This window comes from Macrobrachium nipponense, chromosome 25 (assembly GCF_015104395.2).
Source record: "Macrobrachium nipponense isolate FS-2020 chromosome 25, ASM1510439v2, whole genome shotgun sequence".
NCBI classification, from domain to species: domain Eukaryota; kingdom Metazoa; phylum Arthropoda; class Malacostraca; order Decapoda; family Palaemonidae; genus Macrobrachium; species Macrobrachium nipponense.
In genome coordinates, this window is record NC_087214.1 from 78,112,296 (window position 1) to 78,122,746 (window position 10,451).

The window sequence follows — 10,451 nt, forward strand, 5'->3', positions numbered from 1 at the left end:
ATAGTAATGATCATGTTAGGCGCTATACTGATCGCCGTTTGTGTACTTGGAGTCCTTAAACTTTTATGCATTCGACGAAGCACAAGTGCTCCGGCAACGGAGGTGGCTCTAAGTCATGTGGTACATTGATACATTGGGCATTAGTTGCCGATATGGTGTGAGACGGGAGTGCATTATTTTCTTTTTTGAGGCCAGCCTCTGGTTTTATATATACTGTAAGACGCTTGTGTGTCTAGAGCTAGGCGTGCTAGCATGGGGGGTAGCCGAGCTCCTCTAAAGAGGTGAAAGAGGGGGAATGGCTAATAATATGTTTAAAGTGTTTTATATAATAATAAAGTCACATAGCTCTGCTCGCCTAGAGACAAGGGGTGGTACACTGCAAAGTTCACATGGGAGAGAAGGGCATTTGCTGAACAAGCAACTTGTCTCAGAGGTCGTTCCCCGTTTGCGAGGCATGTGCATTCGTTTGTACGCGTATTACAGGCCTACTGGTTCAGGGTACTTGTGGAAGACGCATTCTTTGTGCAAAGGAGAGAACCAGCGGTTGCTCGAAGTGTCGGGAGAAAACGCCCATCGAAAAGGTAAGACACGTTCTATAAAAACTTAGAAAATCTGTTACCTTTTGGAAAAGAGAGAGAAGTGTGGAAATATTCTCTTTACGTAAATACTTTGAAAAGAGTGATGTGGGGTGTCTATATAACTATTATCTTTATTACAGATGGGTCTGATGCCATGGTTGATTAGGAATGGGATTCTCTAACTGATAACTGACAAATACTAGACAATGTGACTTGTTTGGGGTTTGAGAGTGTAACCTTAGTCCGGAAGGTAGAATGTTATCTTATTGGTTTTCTTTATGGGCAGATTTGGGTATTTATGCCATTATGACTTGTTAATCATTTTGTTCTTTGTTTTAACCAATTGCTTTGGGAAATAAATGATATTTTTTTATATTTACGCAGTCTTCATAAGCCTCGTGACATCTTACAGACAGGGCACCGTTGGCAACTAGGTAAAGATTCCGTTCCCGTGTAGTAGGGAATAAAGGAGGTAAGGGGGTATATGTTTGTGTGTGTATCATGTGTATATATTTACATATGTATATATATATATATATATATATATATATATATATATATATATATATACATATACTACATACATACATGCTGCAATGGTCCTGGAACTCCTGCTCCACTCCAGTCGAGATTCAGCCTTCATATAATTAAGTAATTTTACCTTTTGTCCCATGAAAACTTGGATAATCAAAAGAAAACACCACAATGGGATCATGCAAAATGTAGGAAATTTATATATAAAAAAAAAAGGTTCCTTTTACTCTCATCATCAGTGACACGAGGATACAGAGAATGAAATTCTCCTTCACTCTTCCTCTCTCGCAACGTAGGATGATCCCACAATCTCCTCTTTTTCGACTTTGCTTTCTTCTCCGTCATCATCATCAAGTTCAGTGGCGATTATTACCAAAAAAAAAATCGGCTGAGAAAAGTCACACAACTTTCGTAGCTGGTTGTGAGACTTACAGCTGTCAATTTCCGTTTAAGTGCTGATTGACCTCATAGGTCCCAGGGCTTGGCCTTTAGCCTAAGTCCTATATTCGATTCTACGTGAAATCGGTTTTTTTCAGTGGATAATTTTTCCCAAATTGATGAGCATCAGAAGGATTTGTATCCCTCTGTCGTCCACGAGAAGCCTTTAAAATGACTCGGAATATCAGGAGTGACCGACGACCTGGTAAATGTCTGATTGTTTAAAAGTCTTCCTGTTATATATACCTCATTTTTATTTTTTGTTTGACTTTTGTTAGGAATACACTCTAATGATCCCTGAAGATCTGATATGATTCGTCTCCACATTCCCTCTGTCTCGTCTTTGCAGCAAACAAAATGTAGTTCCGTTTCTCTCTGCTCTTCGTCCTTCGTCTAAATCTGACTCAGAAGGTCTTTCTTCTCCCATCATTGCCTCCTTCCTGGGCTCTTTCTTTTCCACTGTCTTGGGGTCTCTTGGTGTCTCGTTCTGCCTGCGTTCAATATCATCTTTTCACAGACTGTTCCTCTAATGCAAGAGCATTCATTTATGCTGCACCTTCCCATCAAGCTCATTTTCATCAGGTGCTCTTTGTACCGACCTCTCCTTCTCTTTGTCATACTTTCCACCATTCCTTCACTATTTTTGCTAGCGTCCTGTCTAACCAGTGAAGGCGAAATTCATCACAAACTTCGCTCAAATGGCTTCTCCTTCTTTAACCTGGCTGGATTTATTACTTTCGAAGATGTCTTAATCCCTCGATATAGGTTCGGGTTTTGTGTACATCTTTAATTATTTATATTTCTCTACAGATCATAAGGTTCCTAGACGTAGTACATACGTGTTATTTTAGAACAAATACACTGCCACCCTAATTGGTGAACGGTAAAGTCACAAGCACCCCTGTGCTTGTGTTGTTATACCATGATATAATAACATTTGACTGAACTTCGCGACTCCACTAATTACATGAATTATTACGTAGCGCACAAGTTACTTCTTAATGAACCAGTTGATTATGATTAATCAAATATGTTTACATTTGACAGTGATAGAAAAAGTAGACGCCCATTTAAACAGTTAACGAGAAAGTGGCGATATATTTGCACATTTTCAGTTGGTCGTAATGACCCAATTTCGAAGAACCCTATGGTAACAATGACCTTGTTTGTGGTTGAAGGGAAGAGCTAGTGACTGGTGTTTAGATTCACTTCTTTCCTTTTTCATTTTATCGTACTCCAGAGGTTAAAATTAGGCTAAATACAGACCGCAGTATTTAATAATAGATTAAACCTTTATCGGTGATCTACTAATTGCAATATTTCACGGTCATTGCTCCATTTGCCAATTCCTTTCTTACTGCAGTTTTAGATCGTCTCTAGTTTTGATTGCATTTACGGATTCTTTGAAATATGATTGCGAAACTTGCTTCGATCATAAGCACGTATATTACCCCAGTTGCTTCTTTTATGTTGGATTACAAATTCACGCAACTTGCATGGAAGTTTGTTGTGCTTTGACGAAAGTAATTTTGACAGAATAATGGAAAGTATTTCTCTTTAAAAAAATCTGCCATCGAGAAACCTAAAGATTTACGAGGCATGTATGACTATAATGGAATTACAGCCAAGAATTAAAGTTGTATCTCACTGTACTAATTACAACTTCGCTTCTCTTTGTTGGCAAAATGCTTCCTTTGCATAATTACGAATATCCCTATTGCCTGGGATGCAGAAGAACAGATTACAAGGGGAAAAAATATTCACTAAAAATAGAGGCTGACAATAACCATGGAGATTTAAACATCTTCTGACTGAGATAGGGAGGCAGTTTCCTTTCCTCGTAGCATTGGTTAACCTGTGATTGAGTGGATAAAACCTTGAGGTAGAGTTTAAATGGCCACCAGTTCAAAGTAACCAAGGAGAATATTATTGTTTGCAGAGGGATTTTGTTTGAGGCTGTGATTCCGAGTTTCACTAGGAATTGGCAATTGGAGATAGGTTAACTCACCAGGTACCTCTGAACTTTCGAGACTGTTCACTTGACACTTCCTCAGAATTCAGGTCAGGATATTCGTCTTAAAAGGGAAATAAAAATCGCCAGAACTAACATCTTCATGATTTACTGCTCATACCATTAAAGCAACAGCCAGTGCCATCTGAGTCACACAAAAGGTATACTACTGCTTAACATATTACCATGGGAAAGGTTGAAACTTTGAGTTACAACATCGTCCATTCTTATACTGAACATCAGAAAAATTCAATTTAAAATCTCTTTGTAGACAATCAAAGAAGAGAAATGGCATCATTGAACGATGAAAACAGGGACATCTTTCTTTTCTCCCCCCTGATGATGTTCCAGTACGACCACTGCTACAGATCTCTCTGATGATGTTCCAGTACGTCCACTGCTACAGATGTCTAACATTCGGTTGTAATTAAGGGTTTCCTTTTAAGGCTTCTTCAGTGCGTACACCTCCACCTCTATGATCCATATAAGGTTATCGCCAGGTGGAACCTTTTGGATACTGAGATACCTCCCAGGGACACCTGGTGAGTAGATGGATAGGTATTGCTGAGCCGACAGGTAAGGCCCAGCGTGTCTGGCCAGCAAGGTGTAGGACGAGAAGTCCCCCGTTGTCAGAAGGTCCATTCCAAGACGGATCTGGAAAGAGCATTTATTCGGTTCAGTCTTTAGGCTGCGTTGACACCAAGCGAATCGAATCGAAGAATTAACATGATTCATGATTCATCTTCATTCGCCACACTCACTTCAATGTAACCGTTTACATCAAGCGAAATGGCATGGTTTGCATTGGCTCGATTCACTTGGTGTAAACTCGTTACATGAAATTGGTGTGGCTAGTTGCTAAAGATTTTTTCTTTTTCCGAATTATCATTTCCCCTTTCATTTTTCTTCTTCTTAAAAATCAAGGCTGATCTTCATATTAGAAATTCGTTTCCACAAAGTGCCATTAGAATTATGTAAGGCAAGTGTATTTATTTTTACCTTAATTAATTAGACATTGACATATTTACTCATTATTTTAGTTGCTAATGTTTTGATAATCAAATCTTTCTGCTTAATTGTTATTTTACGACAGTCTTCGGAAAATCTATATAAATTAACTTTTTAAGAATGGTAAGATAATTCTATTTTTTTATATGTAAAATATAGAAACTCATCATCATATTATAATGTTACTGTTATATGTGTGTGTGTGTAAATAATTATGGATGTGTTTATGTATATATGCATTCGATATATATCAACAATACAATTAAGTTTTTAAGTTCTTCGCAAATGTCGAAAACCCTTATTACTGCCACTGTGAATCCATATAGGGAATAAAATTCATTAGTGAATCCTACCCATTGGTGGAGGCACTCTGAAATCTAGTGGAATTCTGAATAAAGGGGCTTACTATCTTGTAGGGGTTAAAACCTCACCGCGATATGAAAAGGCTTCCTGCCAGTCCTGTGAGAGCTGAAAGTCAGCTCAGTGGTTTGGTTAAACTACTTTTATAGTTATAATAATGATAGTAATAATGTAAGGGTTCCTACCTTAATTTCCCATCCGGATTCACAGCTTAAAGGAAAGCATGTCCAGGCATTATGAAGAAATAGAGAAGTTAAAGGGTCAAATGCATATGCACGCATACATTCATATAAACGCACTCATGTAGTATATATATATATATATATATATATATATATATATATATATATATATATATATATGTATATATATGTATATTCATACTATCAAATATGCAGTGACAGAATAGCAGTTAATATCGAATTAAGTATCCCCTAGAGAACAGCTTACACCCAAAGTGTTATTATATGGGGTATGCACACTTACCCTGACTAGGATTCGAATCTATACCATTGTAGAGCCCCACGTGGACCCCACAGACTCTCATCGCACCAAACCTGCTAATCTCCTCATAACAGCATCTCAGTACACCAAGCCAGCTAATCTCCTCATAAGGACATCTCCGTTCATTAAACCTGCTAATCTCCTCATAACAACATCTCCGTGCACCAAACATGTGGACACAAGAAACAGCATACGTCACACGTCTTTCTTATTATTGTCTAGTTAGATGCATCGTCATCATCATATGCATTACAATGTCAGCATTTCAGCCATCTGTACCTCTAACTTCACTTGTGTATGAATCCATATGTATATTTCCATCTGTCAACAAACACAAATAAATGTGTGTGACTTCTGTTTTCGTTTGCCTGATGTCAGGTGCTACATTGCTGTTCCCAAGAGCTGTCGACCTGTTTGTTTGTTGTCTGAATAAATTAATAAGCTTGTATGCACTGTCTTTTACTCAAGCTTTCCCTACACCCTTAAGGTTTCCAAAATGAGCCACAACGCGCACAGATGGGGGATGAAGGAGACAGAAAAAGGAAAAGGCAATTGTTACCTCAATGTTGTTGAAGTCGCCATCGTTCACAGGGAGGATCTTGACCAGATACACAGTTCGAACTTCCCCTAAATCGACCATCAAGAAAGGGTACTGTACTAAATACAGAGAATAGTACGATGTCGATATGTTTCCATCGACAGCCAATCCTTTTGCGTAATACCTTCCATTTGAAAGAAAAGAATAATGACATGAGAGAAATTATACCTATTCATATGTATATGTTACAGTAAATACCCTTGGGAAAATGGGAAATGAGCAAGTAAATTAGGAACATTTGATCCCCATGGGCTAGTACTAAACACGGCAGAACAGTGTAGGCGATCAATGTTTGGCCGTATTTAGTACTATTCCTCAGGCTCAAATGTTCCTATGTGAATTGGCCATTTCCATACACACACACACACACACATATATATATATATATATATATATACATATATATATATATATATATATATATATATATATATATATATATATATATATATATATATATATATATATATATATATATATAAATTATATAGTAGTAAGGGATCCTTAAAACACCAAAGGGTGAGAAAGTTTTAGCTATGTATATTGTGGTGGCAGTGTCTGTCTCCCTTAACAGTCAGGTACTAAATGAAATAAGAGTTGCAGAACAGTGGTATTTATACCATTGAAGGTATATTCCAGAAGTCAGTCACTATGTCACTCCTGTTGGCAGCTTCTTCTTATTCTTCCTAACTGCTGGTTGGATAAAGATTTTATCTATCAGATCTGAATCCCAAGATCTGGTAAATTAAGGACGAGCTGTCAACAGGAGCGACATAGCAGCTGATTTCTGGAATATCCCTTCATTGGCATAAATACCACTACTCTAACTTTTATTTCATTCATTACCTGCCTTTTGATGGAGACAGACAGTGCCTCCGAAATATAGCTATAACTTTCTAGTCTTTTGGTGTTTTTATGGGCTCCTTGATTAGATGGATTTCTGTTTTAAACATAACTATAACAATGTGAATAGATTTATACTTGGAACGGTATGCTTGAAAAATCAGAGGGAATATATGTTCCTCAGTTCAGTATCTCTCTCTCTCATATATATTGCATGTATGTGTGTTATTTATAAAAGGTTCCTCACGAATATTGCGTGCTAGCAAAGGTGTTCTTTCCCCTGGCGATTTCCTCCAACAAGTTGGCAGAAATGCTTTTGGCGAATTTCATGGTCGGACCTGAAGTTTCACTGACGCTCTCATATAAGTCACAGGTCTCATCTGTTTGTAGCAAATTTAAGATGCTTTAGGTCTTATTACTACAGCTATAATAATAATAATAATAATAATAATAATAATAATAATAATAATAATAATAATAAGAAGAATAAGAAGAAGAAGAAGAAGAAGAAGAAGAAGAAGAAGAACAAGAAGAAGACGACTAATCATCATCTTCCACATTAATTTTGGGCAATAATATTTATGTGGAAGAGAGAAGAAACATGAGGAAATTGAGAACAATCAATGTAAAATAATAATAATAATAATAATAATAATAATAATAATAATAATAATAATAATAATAATAATATACCTAGGAAGCAGACCCTCTCTCAAGCATACTTTATGAAAAGTAATGGCTACTTCAGCAGCGTTACACTTGTAGAGATTCTTCTCTATTTTGCGAATAGCGGCTTTTCCGTGCTACTTAATTAAACAGGCTAGTAGAGCGCCTATAGAGGTCATGGTCAAATACAGGGTCAAAATAGGTCATATCTTTGAATTTGACAGATAAACTATGATACCATAGTCATCAAAATCATTAACGATTTTCTCTCTCTCTCTCTCTCTCTCTTTCTTTCTTAAAGCGAGCTTACGTCTGGAGCTTCTAGACATCCTCGGGCTAGGAAGCTGAGGGTGGACTGATCTTGGTGCGGTGCCCGTCCTCGTTATATCTGTGGGTGACAGCAGGGGGTCTGCCCAATGCTTATCTCCTATTGGCTGGTGGCGGTGAGTCTTTGTTTTCATTGGTTGCCTGAGCCAGGTCTTGAGCCACTTTCTTCGAGCCGATGGTTGCGTTGCAGCATATCCTGCAGCCGCCTGGACCTCCTAAGCGGCGCTGTAACGTTGATGGGCGTTGCGCTACGCTGTGGGACGTCACGGCTACTTTGATTTTCCATCGCTGCAGGAGTACCTCGTTCGGGGGCGTTGTCTTCCATAAAGTTGTCATGATCGGTGGTGTCATTGTTGGTGGCAGGTCTTCTCATACTCGTAGGGAGGAGAAATTCTTCCTGCGTCGTATTCAGTGTAGGTTTTATTTTCTGGATGAGGAGCGCCTCCAGCAGGCGCAACCGACGGGCATCAGGGGCCTTCCCGATGATTTTCGTGTTCTGTATGATGACATCCCGGGAGATGGCCTCCTGATAATAATAATAATAATAATAATAATAATAATAATAATAATCTTTGCCTGATCGTTTTCTATCACTCCATCAGGTTGGTGCTCGTACCACTTATTACTGCAAGGTAGCTGATGTTTCTTGCACAGGCTCCAGTGGAGGGCTTTTGCCACTGAATCATGCCTCTTTTTGTACTGGTTCTGTGCAAGTGCCGGACATTCGCTTGCTATGTGGTTTATGGTTTCATTTTTCTTATTGCACTTCCTACATATGGGAGAGATGTTATTTCCGTCTATCGTTCTTTGAACATATCTGGTTCTTAGGGCCTGATCTTGTGCCGCTGTTATCATTCCTTCAGTTTCCTTCTTGAGCTCTCCCCTCTGTAGCCATTGCCATGTGTCATCGCTGGCTAGTTCTATAGTCTGTCTCATGCATTGTGCGTGCATTGGTTTGTTGTGCCAGTCGTCTGTTCTGTTTGTCATTCTCCTGTCTCTGTATATTTCTGGGTCTTTGTCTACTTTTATTAGTCCTTCTTCCCATGCACTCTTTAGCCACTCGTCTTCACTGATTTTCAGATATTGCCCCAGTGCTCTGTTCTCTATGTTGATGCAGTCCTCTATACTTAGTATTCCTCTCCCTCCTTCCTTTTGTGTTATGTATAGTCTGTCCGTATTTGCTCTTGGGTGTAGTGCTTTGTGTATTGTCATATGTTTCCTGGTTTTCTGATCTATGGTGCGGAGTTCTGGCTTCGTCCATTCCACTATTCCTGCGCTGTATCTGATTACTGGCACTGCCCATGTGTTTATGGCTTTTATCATATCTCCGGCATTGAGTTTTGACTTGAGTATCGCCTATATTCTTTTCCTGATAGTGTCTTTCATCTCTTGGTGTTTTATATCCCCTCCTTCCATTATTCCCAGGTATTTGTATCCAGTCTCATCTATGTGTTTGATGTTGCTCCCATCTGGTAGCTTTATCCCTTCAGTTCTCGTTACTTTGCCTGTTTGTATGTTGACTAAGGCGCATTTTTCTATTCCAAACTCCATCCTGATGTCCCCAGATACAATCCTTACAGAATGGATTAAGGTATCTATTTCCTTGATGTTCTTACCATACAGCTTGATGTCATCCATGAACACCAGATGGTTGATTCTGTTGCCACTTTTCTTGCAATACCATGGGGACACCAGAGTTGAAGAGAAAGAGTGGGAAAAAATGGATAAGTATCAAGATCTGAAAATAGAAATAAGAAGGATATGCTATATGCCAGTGGAAATTGTACCCATAATCTTAGGAGCACTAGGCACGATCCCAAGATCCCTGAAAAGGAATCTAGAAAAAATAGAGGCTGAAGTAGCTCCAGGACTCATGCAGAAGAGTGTGATCTAGAAACGGCGCACGTAGTAGAAAAGTGATGGACTCCTAAGGAGGCAGGATGCAACCCGGAACCCCACACTATAAATACCACCCAGTCGAATTGGAGGACTGTGATAGAGCAAAAAAAATAAATAAAAAATAATAATAATAATAATAATAATAGTATGAAATGCAGCTTGCACTTACTTGCGTAAACAAACTTGGAGGACATGGATCGTCTGGCATGGAGAGCACATACCAAGTTGCTGGGAGTCCACATGGTGGTCGAATACGCCGGTTGGTCTTTCAAAATGTATCCAGTCGCTAACCAGGTTTCCTGACAGTCTGTCACTGTCGTTATTCCAGACCACATTATCAAGGGAATCCAAAGCAAAGGCAGATGAACTATCCAGGTGCATCTCAGGTTAATGGTCTCCATAATGTCAAGACTGAAATGGTACCCATTAAATTATAATATATATATACAACTGAACTGCAAAAAATTGGGACGTGATGAATACATAATTAAGGCAAAAGCCATGAAGGAAAGTGACATGAAGGAGTACTGCGCGGCCTTTCGACTCAATGTCCTTTACTTAGCTGACTGACATAAATATGAAGATAAGTTTACGATGAAAGGTCGTATAAACGACAGATAGAGACTATAAAGGAAAATATGTACCTAAAATCCAGCATACCTGGAGAATTAGTAACCTACCCAAA

General features: G+C 38.6%; 1 long non-coding RNA gene across 1 annotated transcript; it reads right to left on the minus strand.

Annotated features, from left to right (window-relative positions):
• Nucleotides 1-6,013: 6,013 nt before the first annotated feature.
• On the minus strand, nucleotides 6,014-10,168 carry LOC135199232 (uncharacterized). The gene is made up of 3 exons (XR_010310985.1): nucleotides 9,936-10,168; nucleotides 7,122-7,254; nucleotides 6,014-6,155 (listed from the first exon to the last, which is right to left on the minus strand). It is a non-coding gene; the product is annotated as an uncharacterized LOC135199232 (long non-coding RNA).
• Nucleotides 10,169-10,451: the final 283 nt, after the last annotated feature.